This window comes from Miscanthus floridulus, chromosome 3, assembly GCF_019320115.1.
Source record: "Miscanthus floridulus cultivar M001 chromosome 3, ASM1932011v1, whole genome shotgun sequence".
NCBI lineage: Eukaryota > Viridiplantae > Streptophyta > Magnoliopsida > Poales > Poaceae > Miscanthus > Miscanthus floridulus.
This window is the reverse complement of record NC_089582.1, coordinates 37,790,752-37,810,535: the sequence shown is the minus strand read 5'-3', so window position 1 is coordinate 37,810,535 and position 19,784 is coordinate 37,790,752. Positions and strand designations below refer to the sequence as shown.

Genomic DNA, 19,784 nt, shown 5'->3' with positions numbered 1-19,784 from the left:
ACAACAAACTTTGAGCACCTAGGCTCAGGAATAAAGTCATCGACCGACTCAAACTGGACGTAGGGCACGTTGCCTGAACCAGTATAAACTCTGTGTCATTGAGTGCTAGGCCACATCCGATCACAACGTACGGCAAAATGACAACTATTTACTAGTTGGTCACTTTCCACACTAATAGTTGGCGCCGTCCGTGGAAAGGACGCCGTACGTTCACACCTTTGGTCATCGGATGGACCACCTTTCCATCGTTTTTGGCATGGCGGGCTCAAGCGATACAACTCGCTTTGGCTCACTGGAGTTTCCCGCGCTCCCACCCGTTGGGATGTGGGTTCCTCCCGTCATCGAGCCGTCCCAGGCCTTCCTCTTCGAAAGCCTGGACTTCATCGCTGACCGGCTCATCGTGCTTCGCCTCCACGAGGAGGCACTTGTCCCAGCGCCCGTCTGAGGAGGAGCGCCCTCCCTTGACGCCGGGACACTCGGTGACTTCAACGATGAGACGCCTGTGCTTCGCACCGAGCCCACTCAGGGCTCAAACCCCACAGTGAGTAACATACATACTGTTCTTTACTCACTTTTTTATATCTTCCGCTGATTTTCTAGAGGGACCCCTTTGTCCCCACCGCAACTGCCATGCAATCGGTTCCCCTACGGCCTTGCGTCCCCCGTGGACACGTACACACGGGGGCTTCGAAACATGCTAACGCCGCCCCCTCTTACATCTGAATTCATGGGGATGGCGGTCTACGCTCCCGCCTCTTTCCACGACCTAATAGATGACGATGTTGAGAGCGACGGCTCCAGCATCGGCGACATGGTGGCACCTAGCCACCCTCTGTCCCGGGAGTGCGCTATGGCGGATGCTCCGGGACAGCTTCCGGTAGTTGCGGAGTCTCTACAGACTCACACCCCTCTAGACCCTCGTGCGGAGGCTCTCGCGTGTGCGTAGGAGCACGGCGAGGAGCTACGACAAAGGCGGTGGAACCAACCGCCACCTGCGCCAGCGCGCTCGGCGCAGCCCGCTGCGCCCCATGTGCGTCACCTAGCGAGCGACGCCTGGGGTTGCGCCCGTCAGGTCCAGCGCAAATCATGGACAGGTGGAATGATCCCCCATAGTTCGCCCAGGCTGGCTAGAACATCGATGCTGCGGCGATGCTTCTGCGCGGCCTTCCTGAGCCCATCGACCCCTAGCAGCAGGCGGTCCACTGGAACCTCTGGGCCCTGGTGGAAACCGCCGCTGTTCAATAGGTGGATAGCTCCATGTCACGACACCGACCCGTAGCCTCTTTCCCTACCAGGGGAATAGGGCCGCACTAGTCAAATCGCTCCATTCGCTCACCACCACAGTCACCGAGCGTGAAACCGGAAGCCACAGCTGCACCACGGCTCGACCCGACACCCGTTCCACACCGGCCACCTATGCGTGAACGCCTCGGGCCGAACCGAGACGCTCATAGCGTCATCAACAACCAGCGCCAGGTTCGTCATGATGATGACGTCTATCAGAGGGTGGCGAGAGCAGGCCGCTCGGGCTCTAGCCGGACCATCGAGGGGACTAGTGAGACGCACCCTAGGTGTAGTCGCCGACTCGACGACCAGAGTCCCAGCTCAGATGGCCCAGGACCATGGGCCTTTGGCTGACGCATCTAGAGAGAGCCGTTCCCCTAGTGCTTCCGACTGCCTACCAACATCGCCAAGTATACCGAGGAGATGAACCCCGACATATGGCTCGAAGACTTCTGGCTCACCTGCCGAGCTAGAGGAATGGATGATGACCACTTCATCATTCAGTACCTCCCCATCTGCATAAGGGAACATGTTCGAGCGTGGCTCAAATTCCTCCAGCACGACAGCATCCGTGACTGGGCGGACCTCAAGAGGATCTTCATCAGGAATTTCTAGGGGACATACGTCCACCTAGGGAACTCCTAGGACCTCAAGAGCTGCCAGCAGGAGCCCAACAAGTCCCTACGGGATTACATCTGCAGGTTCTCAAAATGATGCAACTCCCTCCCTGATGTCATCGACGCGGACGTCATCAGCATGTTCCTCTCCGAAACAATCTATAAGTCTTTGATTCACAAGCTTGGCTGTCTGAAGCCCCAGACCACTCGCGACCTGCTCGACGTCGCCACGAACCACGCCTCTAGCGAGGGGGTAGTCAGAGCGGTCTTTAACGGAGGACGGTACAAGGGCAAGGCTAAGCGCGATGATCAAGACGAGGGCCCCTCCATGCAGAGGGGCAAAAAGAACAAGAAGGATCGACGTCGACTGGCCAATTCCGCGTTGGTCGCCGCAACTGATCATGTGAGCAAGGAGCCCCAGTAGGGCCAGCCCAGCCACTTCGACAAGCTCATGGACAGTCCATGCACCAACCACGCCTACCCCGTCAAGCACCTCTACAAGGACTGTGAGCTCCTCAAATGCTTCCTACGATAGGCTAGCGGGCCAAAAGAAGGAAAGGGCAAGGAGGCAGCAGCCAAGAAAGGAGGCGCGACAGGCAAGGATGGGGACAACTTTCCCGACCCCGAAGAATGCATCATGATCTTTGGGGGACCGATGCCATCTACTCCAAGCACCAGCACAAGGTGCGCTACAGAGAGGCATGCGTCGCTGAGACGGTCGTCCCCACCTTCCTTCGCTGGTCGAAATCTCTGATCACCTTTGATCAGAGGGACCACCCTTCTCACATCGCCAGATCGGGTCGCTACTCGCTCATCGTGGACCCCATCATCCACAAGAAGCGCCTCACCAAGGTACTGATAGATGCAGGCAGTGGCCTCAACATCCTCTACATCGACACCCTCGATGCCATGCGCATCCCCCAGTTGGAGCTCCGCCAAGTGAGCTCTCCCTTCCACGGCGTGATCCCGGGGACGCAGGCGTACCAGCTCGGGCAGATCGACCTGCCCGTCACATTTAGTGACCGAGCCAACTTATGCTCGGAGGTACTTACCTTCGAAGTGGTAGACTTCCCGGGGTCTTATCACGCCATCTTGGGGCGGCCATGCTACACCAAGTTCATGGCGGTCCCCAACTACACCTACCTGAAGTTAAAGTTGCCAGGACCAAACGATGTCATCACTGTGGCTAGCACCTTTTCGCATGCCTACATGTGCGACCATGAGCATTACGAGCTCACCACTACCGTCATCAACTCGTCCGAGCTCCCATGGCTTAGGGAGTTATCGACTCTAGCAGTCCCGGACTGCAACAATCCAACCTCCTCGACTGCCTTCCGCCCACTCGAGGAAACTAAGGCGATGGGGATCGACCCCACAGACCCTACCAAGATGGTGCGGATCAGGACCTAGCTTCCGGCCAAATAGGAGTGCGAGCTCACCGACTTTCTACACGCCAATCGTGATGTCTTCGCATGGAAACCTTCTGACATGCTAGGCATACCGCGGGAGGTCGCCGAGTATGCACTACGCCTCATCCAGGGCTCGAAGCCCGCCAAACAATGCCTGCGTCGCTTTGACGATGAGAGGCACAGGGCCATAGACAAGGAGGTCGCCAAACTCCTGGCAGTAGGATTCATCAAAGAGGTATACCACTCCAACTGGTTTGCCAATCCTGTTCTTGTTAAAAAGAAGATCGGGAAATGGAGAATGTGCATTGATTATACTGACCTCAACAAAGCATGCCCAAAGGACTACTTTCCTTTGCCACGCATAGACCAGATAGTCGACTCCACCTCAGGATGTGAAATCCTATCCTTTCTGGATGCCTACTTAGGCTATCAAAAGATCGCGATGAAAGAGTCCGACCAGCTCGTGACTTCGTTCATCACTCCGTATGGTTCATACTGTTATGTAACCATGCCTTTCAGTCTGAAGAACGCTGGCGCCACCTATCAATGGTGCATGCAGCAATGCTTCGCCGATCAAATCAACCCGCTCGATCAGCCTGACCAAGTCGAGTGGCCAAAACCAACAATCGTAGTCTATGTTGATGACATAGTGGTCAAAATGGCTCAAGCTTGTGACCTGATCACAAACTTAGCCGCAACGTTCATGAACCTCCGAAGGTTCAACATCAAATAGAACCCCGAAAAATGTGTTTTTAGGGTTCCGAAGGGGAAGCTACTTGGATACATCGTGTCCGAACACGGCATTGAGGCCAACCCTGAAAAAATTATGGCCATCTCCAACATGGGCCCTATACGTAATGTCAAGGGCGTGCAGAGGCTCACCGGCTGTTTTGCTGCCCTGAGCCGATTCATCTCCCAGCTCAACGAACGGGGGATGCCTCTCTACAAGCTTCTCAAAAAGACGGACGCTTTTGTCTAGACTAAGGAAGCACAACAGGCTTTGGATAGCCTCAAAGTGTCACTGATGTCGGCCCCAATCCTCGTCGCTCCTGAACGAGGAGAGCCCCTCCTCCTCTAGGTCGCGGCAAGAAACCACATGGTGAGCGCCGCCCTGGTCATCGAAAGGGAGGAGCCAAGACACCACCTTAAGGTCCATCGACACGTATACTTCGTCGGGGAGGTACTCACCGACCCCAAGGTTCGATACCTCCAGGTGCAAAAACTCCAATACGCCGTGCTGACGGTGACCCAGAAGCTCCTGCACTACTTCACTGACCACGAAGTATCGATCGTCACTTCGTACTCGCTCAGAGACATCATCCACAATTGCGACGCTGTGGGACGTATCTCCAAGTGGGCACTCGACCTAATGGGCCACGACATCAGGTATATCCCCCGAACCGCCATTAAGTCTCAAGCTCTCGTAGATTTTGTCGCCGAGTGGACGGAGGTCCAGCTACAGACCCTGGACGTCACCCACGAGTACTGGATGATGTACTTCGATAGGTCCATAATGGCGCCTGACTCAGGGGCTGGAGTGGTTCTCATCTCCATGGATGGGAGCAGGCTTCGCTACGCGATCCGACTCCACTTTTTGGCCTCAAACAACGCCGCGAAATACAAGGCCCTCATCAACGGACTATGCATCGCCATCGAGCTCGACGCTACGTGACTCTACATCCGTGGCGACTCACAGCTGATCATCAACCAAGTCATGAAGGAGTCCTCTTGCAAAAGCCCCCTCATGGCAGCATACTGCTAGGAGGTGCGCAAGCTCGAGGACAAATTCCGAGGGATCGAGCTGCATCATGTCCCTCGAAAGGACAACCATGCCGCCGATTTCCTCGCAAAATTGGGGGCCAGATGGGCTCTGACTCCGGATGGGGTCATCATCAACGATCTTCATGAGTCGTCCGCTCGTATCCTAGAAGGTTCGATCCAGACACAGTCCGACTCTGACTCCCCACTCGGGGGCTCCGACCTAGACGCCTCCATGACAACGTCGCCCGCCGACGTCGCCACAGTGACTCTCGATCAAGCCGACTGGAGAGCACCGCTACTCACCTATCTCCTCGAGGAGATTCTCCCATCCAAAAGGACCGAAGCGCGATAGATCGCCTAATGCGCCAAGACCTTTATCGAAGTTGGAAACGAGCTCTACAAACGAAGTCCGTCGAGAGTACTCATGAAGTGCATCTTGACCGAACGAGGGAAACAATTCCTCCTCGAGGTCCATGTTGAAATCTACGGACATCACGCGGCCCCGAGGTCGTTGGTCGGAAAAGCCTTTCGACAATGTTTTTATTGGCCCACCACGCTACGAGATGTAGAGGAGGTCATCCGTAGGTGTGAGGGATGCCAGTTCTACGCTAAGCAAACTCATTTACTGGCACAGAAGCTTCAAACCATCCCCATCACCTGGCCATTCGCGGTCTAGGGCCTCGACATGGTAGGACCCCTCAAAAAGGGCCTGGGCAGCTTCACTCACCTACTCATAGCGGTCAACAAATTCACCAAGTGGATAGAGGCGAAGCTCATCACCAACATCCGCTCGGAAGAGGCGATCAAATTCTTCCTCGACATCATCTACTGGTTCAGCGTTCCTAACTGTATCATCACTGACCACAGAACTAACTTCACCGAGAAGAAGTTCCTAGACTTATGTGGTGGATACGGCATCAGAATCGACTAGGCCTCGGTCAGACATCCTCGTACTAACAGCCAGGTCGAACGAGCCGATGGCATGGTCCTCTAAGGACTCAAGCCACGAATCTTTGACCGACTCAACAAGTACACCGGGCGATGGGTTGTAGAGGTCCCTGCGATCCTCTGGAGCCTGAGAACGACCCCAAACCGATCCACAGGGTTCACACCCATCTTCCCGGCCTACAGAGCTGAAGCAGTGCTGCCCTCCAACCTCGACCACGGCGCCCCAAGAGTGAAGGCCTTCGACCGCGACTGAGCCGCAGAGGCTCAGCAAGACGCAGTCGACTTACTCGATGAGCCTCATGAGACGGCCGTCATCTACTCCGCTCGCTACCAGCAAACTCTCCACAGGTACCATGAAAGGAGAATCAGAGGGAGGATCCTCGATGTCGGAGACCTCATGCTTCGAAGGACCCAATTAACCAAGGAGAAACACAAACTATCTCCACCATGGGAAGGACCATACATGGTGACCGAAGTGATCTGACTGGGCACCTATCGACTGAAGGACGACAACGGCAACGTTCTCACCAACACTTGGAACATTGAACCGTTACGTAGTTTCTTCCCGTAAAATTCGGGCATGCCACTTTCTTTCATTCAACGTTTGCTCCTACAAGCACCCTAGCCCGAACACTTTTGGCCCAGGTCGCTCGGGGGCTCCACGAGGATGCAATACCACCTCTCTTTTTTACTGTCATATGGTAAATATCTTTTTTACCCGAATGAAAGGGTAGTCTGTTCCTTTAAACGACCTTACGTAGCTTTGCTTTAAACATTCTGATCGATCACATCCTGCCACGACCTACGGTTATGAGCGGCTGAGCCTCGCGCACCACGCCCGAGTTCTTAAGGTTGCAGCCTATGGTTCAAACGGGCAGGTGCGAAAAAGAAAGAATAAGAAACAAAGCTATGCTAGGGTAAAAGTAAGAAACGGATGGGACAAGCTTCTTCGAACGAAGTGATCCATCACAAAATGAAGTCAATGTATTCATTAACACAAAAATGTTTACACTCGGGGGCTCCCCCACGAACTTATCCCTTATACATATTGCTTGTTTTTACTTTACATTCTACTACGGCTGCCCGGCGGCATCGGCTACCGACTCGACCGGCGAAGACAAGGGCTGCTCGCTCTCCAACAGGGCGACACTTGGTTCGGTCGGAGGTGGGGCGATGTTCGCTTCCGACCCAGGCTCTGCTCCATCCGCAGGCCTGGCAACATCCTCCTGACGCGCGCCTTCAGCCACGCCCGCACGACGAGCCTCCATTACCCATTGCACGGAGACTTGCTCTGCCACCAACTGTGCATGTGGCAGCAAGCTCTCCCTGAGCGCATGGATGGCGTCCAGGCTCTAGCCGTCGGTGTACCCGCTGCAGATGGCGGCGAAGTCCAGGCCCAGGTGGTGCGTCGCCACCAAAGTTAGCACCCCCGATGTCCCATAGAACAGCCTGTCGGTGATAAGCGCCCGAACTTCATCTGGGACATCTTCCAGTCGGATAGCGGGCGTGCTGGTACTCAGCGCCAACCCAAAGACCTCTGAGACGACGACCTGCGTGACGTTGTGGAGCTGGTCAAGCTCCCCCTCGAGAGCACGTCGCTCTTCAAGGGACTTTGGCTAGCGTTTCCGCATTCTGCCCAATCGTCGCCTTGGCCGTCTCTAGGTCCTGCTCCAGCAACCCAACCTTTCCGCCCAGCTCTAGAAGAAGGATGACAAGCTCAGAAGCAAGCTAAAGGAAAAACCAATACATCAACCAAAAGTAGAAAAGGTACATACCAAGCCGGGTGTTCTCTAGGATGGAGAGCCTTCCTCCTGCCGAGTCACCTGCTCGCGCAGCTGGACTTCCGCTCCGACTCTAGGGCCTCTAGGGAACTCTGGAGCGCCGCCTTGGTCTCCGCTAGGGAGTTCTAGAGCGCCGCCTCAGCCTCCTCCTGGTGCACCTTCGTCGCGGCAAGTCCCCGCTCAGCGGCGGTAGCCCGCTCGACCGCAAGCAGCTCCACCTCCTGCGCCTCCGTCGCCTTGGCCGCCCGGCCTTCAGACTCACGGTGGGCGGACTCTAGCTTGCACTCGAGCTCGGTGAACCGCCACGACATCGCGGCATCCTGGGCATGCTCCTCCCGGAGGAAGCGAGACTTGCGGCTCGACATCTCCAAGCCCAACAAAACAAGAGACAAACATGCTAAGATAACCAGTGGAAGACCAAGGAGCCAAGGATAATGTAGAAAACCTACCTCTGCGATGCAGGGCAGGTCGACAGTAACTGCCTGCTGGACAGACTTGACCCGCTCTAGGGCCTCCTCGAGCTTCACCCTGGTTTGGGCAAGATCGGACTCCATGGCGAGTCCTCTCCCCCCAAGAACATCCCAGAGTTGCACCTCCTGTTCATCCCAAAGGATGAACCACACCTTCCTTGGGTTGCCAGGGCAGGGCCACACCAGGTTGGTGGTTGCCCCCGACCCGCTGGAAGGCACGACCGACGACCGGACTACCACTAGCCCCTGCGACGGCAGGATGACTGGTGGCTCCACCCTGGTGCCTACCTCACCGAGGCAGGGGATCTCCACCTCTTCGACCTTGCGGCCCACCGATGGTTGTTCCACCTCCGACCTGGCCGTGTCACCTCTCGGCGCCTCCAACTCCGACTAGGAGGGCGAGCCGTGCGTCCCTCCGCCGGGCGAGGCAGGGAGCCCGGTCTCCCCCTCTCTTCCACCGCTATCGATGTAGGAGGGATCACGACGGTCACCTCCAACCTAGCCATCACCATCGCCACCAGGATGGCCGCCATCATCATCGCCGCCGCTGCCACCGTACTTGCGACTAGCTAGGAGGGCGCAGCCCCTGGCAGGGAAGGTCGCTCCGCCGCCACCTTGCTCTCTGCACCGCTCGTCGCGACGCGCTGCAAAGTGGGCCTCCACTCCTGCATGGGAGGCGGGGCGATGCTCAACCCTGCCATTATCAGGCCGCTGTCAAACAAATACAGGTCAGTCGCGCTCAAAAAACTCAAACTATGAGATCAAAACAAACCTGGGCACATACATAGATGCAAGGGGCAAGGCCCTAAAGCCCCGCCCCACTAGCAACGGGCCCGCCGGACGAGGGCCGCTCGTAGGTTGAGAGCCGCGCCCCCTCACTTCGACCGAGGGGGGGGGAGTCAACCCGACCGGCTCCTGCTTGGCCCGCGCGTCGCCGCGACCGCCGGCTCAAGGCACGACGACCAGAGCAGCTAGCGCGGCGTCCACCCATTGCGGGTCGCATGCCGGCGCCGACCCCAAACATGCACGGGTGCGAGCCCGCTCCTCCGACCGCCTAGCTTCCCCACCGTGCCCGGAGCAGGTGGGGACAAGGCCGGCGACGCCTCCAAAGGGCGCGGCGTCTGCTTCGCCTCCCGCTCGCCGACGGCGGACGCAGCTGCTGGCTTGCGACGCTCCACCGAGGTCGCAACAACCTCCCGGCCTCCCTCATCCTTGAAGGAGATCACGTCGTCACCCATCTCCGTAGGATCCTTCGACTCGAGCTCGGCCTCGACGTCGCTCCTGTTTTCCTCGGCCCGCACACGCCGGGCGATCTCCATCTCCTTCCCATGCTTCTGTCGAGCCTTCTTAGCTCTCTTCTTCTTCTCGACTGCCGCCTCCTTCAGGGCGGCTTGCCGAGCCACGCCCTCCGGCCCCTTCGAAAGATGCAGCCGGGACATGTAAACTTCGAGTCCATACGAAACGGACAACTCAAAGTCAAGATACAGGAGAGCAAAAGGGAAAAGAACATAGAGTAAGGAGAGGGGAGCATACCAGATTGGACAGCTTCGCGGCGTGAAGAGGTCCAGGCTTTCCATCAAAGGTCTCTTTGGCCCTTAGTTGCAGCACCTGATCAAGCCGACTCCAGACCTCATCCGTTGCCAACTCCTCCGACGACGCGCGGTCGGGGTCCATTCGGCCGATGTACATCCACATCGGCCGCGTCCTTTCCGCCAGCGGGGCGACCCGCACCCCATCGAGGCCGTGCCGCATCAGCTTCTAGAGCTCTGCCCCAATAATCTCTAGCTTTTTGTTCTGCCAGCTGGCGGGGCCCCACAACCAGCTCTCCTGCCTCTCTGGCCTTCTACCGGTGAAAGGTGGGAATGACACCTCTCTTGGGTTTCGAATATAGAACCACTCCACATGCCACCCCTGATTGGAGTCACAGGGGGTGTACGTGAGGTAGGAGCCCAATAAACTTGGCTTCTTCTGTAGGGCGAAGCCCCCAAATGACCTCGTCGGTCCTCGCCGGCTTCCCCTCTGACAAAGCTCGCCCGGTGAAGATCCGCTGGAACAAATCCACATGCGGCTCCATCCCGACGAAGGCCTCGCAGACAGTGACGAAGCCGGCGATGTGCAGCACCCTAGTCGGGTTGAGGTGCTGTAGCTCCAGGCCCTCATTGAGGAGCCCGTGTAGGAACCAGTGCGTGGGGTATCCTAGCCCACGCTCATGGAAGGCGAGGAAGGAGACGACCTCGCCGGTCTGAGGTCGCGGGAAGTCCTCCCCCGTAGTAGCCCTCCAGTGCACCACCTCCTTTGGCGGAAGCAGCCCCTTCCCGACGAAGGCGGCCAGCACCGACTCATCCATAGTGGATGGCCTCTAGCTCGACATTGCGCTCTGGATTCGCAAAATAGATCTGTGAGTTCTCCTCTCCCTCGTCCTACCCTCTCTCACTTAGGAACCGCCACGACACGAACGCTCTCAGCGAGAAGGAAGGAGGAGGGGCGTCAGTTGGGGAATAGGCGAAGGAATGGGACGAAAATCCTCTCCCTTCCCCTATTCAAAGAGGAAACACAATAGTTGGAGAAAGGCGAGGGGTTGGGGCGAAAAACCCTCTCCCTTCCCATTCAATGTAGATGGGATACGGTGGGACACGTCCTGACTGATAGGACGCGCCCTACCCGACGAAACGTCACCTGATCAGACGGGACATGGCCTGGGCATGGCCCACCACTACCACACGTCGGGCGTAGTAAACAAGGCGTAACCACACACAGGCGGCCTTCCACCTTCCTGAGCCGAACTTGGAAGGGCCCAACGATGGGATCTCCGTCGAGGAGAGACCAACAGGCTTCCTGAGCTGATCGAACGGCTCAGGCAACTCCTGAGAGACAGGTAAGGAGTAGTGGGACGCCCCATGTGGGCCATGCTGTCTCCGTCACGAACGACGAACATGGATCCCGTTCGGACGTATCCGATGAAAGCTCCCTAAAACCCGTCACTCGTGCCATCAAGGTAACCTTACCAAACCTTCTTACTTTACTTTTTGAGGCATTCGCACATTCATTCATACAAATCATTCATTCATACATCCGGAGCATCGCATATGCATTCTCGCATTCATTCACGCATTCATTCATTCATCCTATACATTCGAAGCATCGCTTATGCAGTTAAGTGCATCACAACGCTCCGTGTTGCGTCACGAAGCAGAAGTTGCCTCATTCGACATGAGCAACGACCGACCAGGGTTTGAAGGTCGGCCTGCGAAGGGCTCGAGGCCGCCTCGCATCAAACAAAGCCAGGGGAGAAAAACGTAGATGAGCCCCAGCGGCCCTCGCCCAATCTGCCCTGAAGCAGACAAGGTCATCTCAACCTTCTCGTTCGATCCTAACCTTGAGCCATACCCACAGAATCTCTATCGAGGGGAGGCCAGTGAGCCACCTGGGTCATTCTCCAAAACGACCCGGGCATCTGCCGAGACGTGGGTTAAGGTGCAGTGGAATGCCACATGAGGGCTATGCTGACCCCGTCATGAACGACGGGCCCGGATTCCACTCAAACGTGCCCGTTAGCGAGCTCACCGAGCGTGTCACTCAAACCATCGAGGCAAGCAACGTTAGCTCAGCCCCTCTGGTTGTACGCATGGAACTAGACCAACCCCTACCAAGCCCAATGGGGCTCAGGGGCTTCGGTCGCCCGACACCGACTCGGGAAATCAACCAAACCGCGCAGGTCACGGGCAGGACACACACGGGCTAACACCCCGAATGGTAGAAACACAGGAGTCTACAGCACCAAGAAAGAGTACCAAGATATTCAGCCTCCAACCGACTCACCAGTCGGATGCAGGCTCGGGGGCTACACCCGCAGGTGCGCTCGCGCGCACCCGCTGTCAAAGCAAAAAATTCCCCCGTTGACAAAACAAAAAATCCCCTAGACGATTCTATCCGAATCGTCTGGGAGCTCGGGGGCTATACCCACAGGTGCACTCGCACGCACCCATTGTCAAAATGAAACCCCCAGACGATTCTACCCGAATCACCCAGGGGCTCGGGGGCTCCTGTTAGGTTCATAAACCCGGGGTCCCTCATGGACCTGCTTCCCAGCAGAAAGCTTAGCCCAGCAGACGACGTTGCGAACGACACACAACTCCTGGGCTGGCCCAAAAACCTAACGACATGCCAGAAGGGTGAACGACACTCGCTTCCGACTCCGGCCCGCCTCTCCGACCAGAAGGCCTGGCCAAGAGAAGGGCGACGCTCGCTTCTGACTTCGGCCCGCTTCTCTGACCAGAAGGCCTGGCCAAGAGAAGGGCGACGCTCGCTTTTGACTCCGGCCCGCTTCTCCGACCGGGAGTACACCGAACATCTATTTACGGCTCTTCTCCGACCAACGCGGTTGGAACCGACTAGGAAACGACCGAACGGGGACGCCCGCTCGATAAGGACCCAAAGCGTCAGGCGGAGCAGATAAGGGAAGGCGTTCAAGTTAACCGCAATACCGAGGACCATACCCTGTGTACCTGCACGACAATACTGTCAGGCCGTGCTAGAAGGGTGCTTCGCAAACCTTCTAGGCATGGCGAAACTCGAGCAGTGTTGCGGGCGCCATCTTTTGCCCTACAGTGTTGCGGGCGCCATCCTTCGCCATACCAGGTAAACACGGTAACACCTACCACACGCGTCTGACATGAACAGTATTGTAGGCGCCGATGACCGTCTTGTACCCGACGGCGTGGACAACAAGACTAGGTAGCACACGCACACACTCTCTCTCTTGTAAAGCCGTCCCCTTCATCTATAAAAGGGGATACGCTCTCTCCAAAAAGGGGATCGATCACTCTCGAAAAACAACAGACAACATACGGATCAATCCGACTCACACTCTGCTAGCTTTAGACACTCTAAAGCTACACAGAGTATACGTTCCAATACTTAGCACACGCCAGAGCTCCCGTCACTCTCGGCCCTTCGGTCCGGAGTCCGACCGGGCCTCTAATACTCCCTGTCTTACTCCCTCTCGTTTGTAACCCCACAAGAAACTTTGAGCACCTGGGCTACGGAATAAAGTCATCGACCAACTCAAACTAGATGTAGGGCACGTTGTCTGAACCAGTATAAACCCTATGTCATTGAGTGCTAGGCCACATCCGATCACAACGTACGACAAAACGACAAATATTTACTAGTTGGTCACTTTCTGCACCGACACCTGGTTATATCCTTACCAACCTATAGGAGTTGTATCTTGGCCAAAATAATTTATATGGAACAATCCCACAGCTTTTAGGTAATTTAACATCGTTGCTTCATCTAGATCTGTCCTATAACAATTTACATTGTGAAGTACCAAAAGGAGGAGTTTTCAAAAATCTGACTGGACTATCAATTGTTGGTAACAATGCGTTATGCGGCGGGGGGGGGGGGGGAGATACCACAGCTCCATCTGCCAAAATGCCCAAGCTCTTATGCAAGAAAGAATAGGAAAGGCATACCCAAGTTTCTTAGAATAGCAATCCCAACAATAGGAAGTCTCATCTTACTTTTTCTGGTTTGGCCTGGATATCACCACAGAAAGTCCAAGACAGCACCGAAGAAAGATTTGCCACCACAATTTTCAGAGATAGAGCTTCCAATAGTTCCGTACAACGATATACTGAAAGGAACAGATGGGTTTTCAGAAGAAAATGTGCTTGGAAAGGGAAGATATGGTACAGTATACAAGGGCACACTAGAAAATCAAGCCATTGTCGTCGCCGTTAAGGTGTTTAATGTCCAGCAATCAGGGTCCTACAAAAGCTTTCAGGCAGAATGTGAGGCATCGATGCCTTCGAAAGATCATTACATGTTGTTCTAGCATCAACCACTAGGGTCAAGACTTCAGAGCAATAGTCTTTGAGTTCATGGCTAATGGCAGCTTAGATAGATGGATCCACTCAAATTTAGAAGGCCAAGATGCACAAGGAGCACTCAGCCTGTCACAGAGGTTGGATATCGCTGTGGACATTATGGATGCTTTGGACTATCTTCACAACGGTTGCCAGCCATCGATCATCCATTGCGATCTCAAGCCAAGTAACATTCTTCTCAATTAGGACATGAGGGCTCGTATTGGAGATTTTGGAATCGCTAGAGTTCTAGATGAAGCAACAAGCAAACATCCTGTGAATTCTGCGAGCACATTAGGAATAAGAGGTTCCATCGGTTACATTGCTCCAGGTAACTCTAATTTTTTGTTCTGTTCCCCATGTGCTTCACATGATAGCATCAAATTATCCCTATGCCCGTCAAATATTGTACATACCTACATGTGTTCATGTTTTAATGCAATGCAGAATATGGAGAAGGTCTTGCAGTGTCGACTTGCAGTGACATGTTTAGTCTTGGTATCACCTTGCTAGAGATGTTCACAACAAAGTGGCCAACAGATGATATGTTCAGAGATGGTATAAGCCTACATGGTTATGCTGAGGCGGCTCTTCCTGACAAAGTTATGGAGATAGCAGATTCCAACCATGGCTGCATGATGAAGCAAGCAATAGCAATGATACAAGGCATATAACAAGAACCAGGAAATGTTTGTCCGCCATCATTCAGCTTGGTATCTTGTGCTCAAAGCAATTGCCCTCAGAGCGTTTGTCAATAAGCGATGCTACTGCAGAGATGCATGCTATCAGAGATAAGTATGTTAGTGCTCAGTGATGTCAGACTGCACCAGTAACCACTACCTTTATATATTGGCTACCATGTTTCTCTAAATTTATTGTCGAAGTCCATATATAATGTATTTGCTTCTTTTTTTGCTTGTGAGTTGTAGACCTTATATCAGTTGGTACGGTGTTGTGTTGCCCATATCATAGGTAGCATCATTCATGAATCGTGATAGAAATGTTGATTATCCTGAGAAAATTGCACATCTCCGACTAGTTCACACCTCAAAGTTGAACCCCGCCATTATAAAAACAAGAATGTGCACAATATGCAGTAATTTGCAAAGTTGAAAAAGAATATCATTGTGACATGCATTATGCAACACATGTGGTGCCATGCTATTACAGTTAGGCAACGTGTGGCGACCCACTCCCCTCACAACGCCTAAGTCTCTGGTCATGCCTAAACCTAATTATGCATGTTTAGGGCCTAGGTTTAGTTAATCATAATGATTAGTCATGGATTAATGATGTTGTGCCCAATTTGATGCCTAATTGCTCACACTTTTAGTCCTAATTGTGTATGAAATCAGTGAGCATAATGTCAATTGCTCCTTGATTAGTCAAGAGTATGCGCAATCGAGCCTTGGATTATGTCAACCGTGGCAAAATTCACGTGCGTTGAGGGGCTAAGGTTCGGATCAGCATGTAGAAGGGGGGGAATCATGTAAATCTCAGACAAAATTCTCCAAATTCCCCAACCGTAGATCATGATTTTCCCCAAATTTTCCCAAAATTGAGACCCTAACTTCACTAAGGATTATGGCTTCGGGATGATTTACCTCGGCTTGGTGTCGCTGCTGGGTGTCCGCTCGTGCAGCCTTGCCGGACGGGCCATCAGGCGTGCGTAGGTGAGCTCGCACGCACGAGCTGCCAGCCTGCCATAGTGCCGCCGCCGCCACGCACCGAGGCGCCGATGCCGCGCGCGCATCAGGGCGACGCCGCAGCTGCCACCACCACGGACCCCGCCGCGCATCAGGTGCCGCTCTCGCGGCCGCCGCACATAAGGGCGAGGGAGCTGCCGCCGTGCTGCACCAGGCCATCACGCCGCTTCCGCTGCGCCATCGTGCTAAAGACCTCCCGAGCGCAGTCTTCACCGGCACCGGCGAGGAGCCGCTCGGCAGAGGCGCGCGCGGCTTCGCCCGCACGCGCGCTCCGGCGAGTGGACCCACGCCGGCGCCGTCGTCTCCTCCCCGCAGCCGTGCGCTAGCTGGCAGCTTCGCTCTCAGATTCCCAGCAGCCGCTGCTTGCGTGAAAATCGGGAAGGGAGAGGAGAGAATGTGCTAGGATTTCGGCCCGGTTCGTTTGAAGTTACTGGTCGTGGTCTCTCAGCGAAATAATAGTATTTTTCTTTCACAAAATAACAGTATTTTCTTTTCACGATAAATTAGTATCAGCATCAGCCGAATAAAACCTTCATCAGCTGACTCTCGGTGTATGTTTGGCAACTACGTGGGAAGAGATATGAGAATTAGTGATGAAAGTTGATAGAGGGAATTAAGGTGAGAAATTGACTTTTAGTTTTAATCCCTTGTTTAGTTCGTGAAAGGAAATAAGAAGGGGAATTGAAGAGAGAATTCATATCCCCTGTTTGGTATAGGGGTTTTAAGGAAAAAATTAAAAGGCAAATGATGATGGTATGGGGGTTTTGAGAGGAAAATTAAAAGGCAAATCGTGATGGAAGGTGTGAATATACTTTTCTTTGATTAAAAACACAACTCTCATCCAATTTCCATCCCTCCCCTAAGAAATTGATTAGTAAGAGTTGGCTCTTTAAACTCTCATTTCCTTTCCCATCAGAACTTCTATTTTCACAAAACAAACAAAGAAATTTATAAACTCCTGTCTCTAAACTCTCGTTACCGCTTCCTACTACCCCCCGACCAGACGAGCCGTCAGGCTTTTGTGCCGCGCTGGATATCATGCGGGCCATAAGTGGCCTGGCGAGCATCACGCGCGGATAACCGTGTTTGGTGCACATTAAGCCAGTGCTGGTCAGCAGTATGCTTTTATTGTTTTTTAGCCATGTGTTTGGTCGTGGAATTAGAAGGGATAGGTTGAACTCAAAAGTCAAAACCCTGTTTCTAGAGATAGGATGGACCCATTTCTCGTTTGGTTAAACTATACATAGTGCCGGTTTAGTTCCCAAAATTTTGCAAAATTTTTCAAGATTTTCCATCACATCGAATCTTTGGACGCGTGCATGAAGTATTAAATATAAATAAAAAATAAAACTAATTACACAGTTTAGACGAAATTCACGAGACGAATCTTTTAAGCCTAATTAAACTATGATTGGACACTAATTGCCAAATAACAACGAAAGTGCTATAATACCATTTCCCAAAAAATTTCACCAACTAAACGAGGCCATAATGTTCCCGATGCCAGAAAATGTAATGCGCATGCTATTACCTCCAATGCTTGGAACTCTTCATGCCGCACAATGTTTAGCATCGAGGGCATGTGCACATAGGTCAAGCTCGTCAGAGAAACACCACTCATGGGTGTGGTGTTTTTCCTACTTCAGAGTCGGACTGGTGGCTGGAGTGGGCCATGAGTGGGCTAGATGCGAGCAATTTGGATGTGAGCGGACCGCGAGCGAGTGAGCCATGAGTGAGTGGACCGGATAGTTAGGCCAGATTAGAATGGGGCAAACAAAAAGTAGATATTTTAGCTCTGTAATATTAGGTATAGATTTGTTGTACAATCCACACACCGGGGGTTGTTCCTGGTATATAACACGCAACCGAGCCCTCAAGTGAGGCAACTCGTTCCACCCATTCTCACATGGTAGTCAGAGCCAATCTCCTAATGGAACTAACCCATGGTGTTCCCATCGTCCTCCGCTACGTCTGCGTCTCCCTCGCTCAGTTTTCTTGTGCACCGGCGTTCCTTCCCCTTCCCAAGGACGACAAGAACAAGGATGTTCAGCCCATATTGAATCTAGAATATAAGGTTTGGGTGGCCAAGGATCAGCAGGGTCTCAATTACCTGATGTCATTGCTTTCACGGGATATCCTCTCGCAAGTCTCATCTGCAGAGACAGATGTCACGGCATGGGGACGTGATTGAGGGCCTGTTTGCCTCTCAATATCGAGCGCACATCATCAGCACAAGCATTACGCTCGCCATGGTGTCCAAAGGGTCATCCTTCATAAAATGAGTACTTCACCAAGATGAAGGCCCTTGCATATGAGATGGCATCTACAGGGAAGAAACTTGAAGATGAGGAGCTGGTGTCCTACATTCTCACTGGCCTTGACCTAGACTTCAATCGGGTGGTGTCTGCTGTAGCTTTTGAGGTTGAACCCATCTCGGTCGGTGAGTTGTACACCTAACTTGTTAGTTTTGAGCATAGGATGGAGCTGCCCACCAGGGGATCCTCAGCCTGTTCGCTTGCTCGTAAACGATCGTAAATTTTCAGCCAGAAACAGTGTTTTTCTCTCACACGAAACCAGCCAGCAGTAAATAATCCACGATACGATACGGCCTCCCGAACAGGCCGCTAGTCCTCCGCCAAAATGGCCGCCAAGGGCGGTCGAGGTGGCGGCAACAACTCTGGCGGCTGTTGTAACACCCTCGGTGTTAAGCACTAATTAAAATGCTTAATCATGTGATGAGGATCATAATTATCCTTCGTTGCACGTTTTGTATAAAAATTTCGTTGCTTCTAGTTATGAAAAATGCAGTAGTGTTTTAGTAAGTGGGCATGATCTTAGAACCACTAGAATATTTTGTGTTTTCTATATATTATTAGGCTTGCAAAAACTAAAATTTAGAATTTAATCCAATCTCATGTCGAAGAAAATCCTAAGTATAGAAGACTTGATTCAGCCGCTGCTGTGCATGTGGTCGCCCTGCGCTTCGGTCGCTGTGGTCGCTGCCTCGTCGTGCTAGGGCCGGGTGACCCGCTGCCGTGACCTCAGCCTGTTCGGGAGGCCGTATCGTATCGTGGATTATTTACTGCTGGCTGGTTTGGTGTGAGAGAAAAACACTGTTCTCGGCTGAAAATTTACGATCGTTTACGAGCAAGCGAACAGGCTCCGCGTTCTGCCCACCTCCTCGCCGGCGTACCGCACGCTGCGGCCATCATTACGCGGCCGTGTGGGCTGGGAGCTGCCGCACTCTGCGCGTCGCCCCTGCCGCTCCCAGCGTGTGCGCCACGCCCTGCCACCGCCGCAACTTTTGACCGAGCCAAATCACGCCGGGTACTGCGCCGTCGTGTTCCTCTTCAAGCGTGCCAGTCCTCGCCTGCAACGTTGCTTTGCCCCCTACCTCCTGCTGGAGCCGCTGCGGTCCTCCTGCTCGCCTTGACCGAGCGGAGCGCTGCCAGCGCGTGCGCCAGCCGGAGTTATGGCGCCCCGTCCGAGCGCTAGAGGCCGGAGACCTCGGCTGCATCCTCGCGTGGCCACGCCCCTGCGCTGCCTGAAACCCTCTGCCGCCCTTGACGATTTTTTTTTTAATTTTAACACTTTTTGAAAACTAATTTTAAATTTAACACGATCGATTTTTTTAACTAATACTTTTGGCCGCGCCTATTGCCCTGGCGCAGCCAAATGCTTGTGCCACGCCATGCATGGTGGTGCGGCAGAGGTCTGACGTGGTGACGACCAGAAACGCGTTCGCTGACGTGGCAGGGCTCTGCCGCGCCACCGATCTTGGCGCGGCAGTGCGACGCCACGGCGCATGGCGCGGCTGGGCTAAATAAATATCACGAGCGAGCCCCCCGCCCGCACGCACCCCTGCCCGCCCGCCCGCCCGCCACCGCGCATCGCCCACCGCCAGCCGCACGTGCCCTACCGCCGCACAGCGCCCGCAC

At 53.9% G+C, this 19,784-nt stretch overlaps 1 non-coding gene and 1 pseudogene across 1 annotated transcript; both read left to right on the top strand.

Annotated features, from left to right (window-relative positions):
• The window catches only part of LOC136545476 (probable LRR receptor-like serine/threonine-protein kinase At3g47570), a 37,783-nt pseudogene extending 22,829 nt beyond the window's left edge, over positions 1–14,954 (top strand).
• Positions 14,955–18,180: 3,226 nt separating this feature from the next.
• Positions 18,181–18,319, top strand: LOC136547759 (small nucleolar RNA Z247). The gene has a single exon (XR_010781716.1). It is a non-coding gene; the product is annotated as a small nucleolar RNA Z247 (small nucleolar RNA).
• Positions 18,320–19,784: the final 1,465 nt, after the last annotated feature.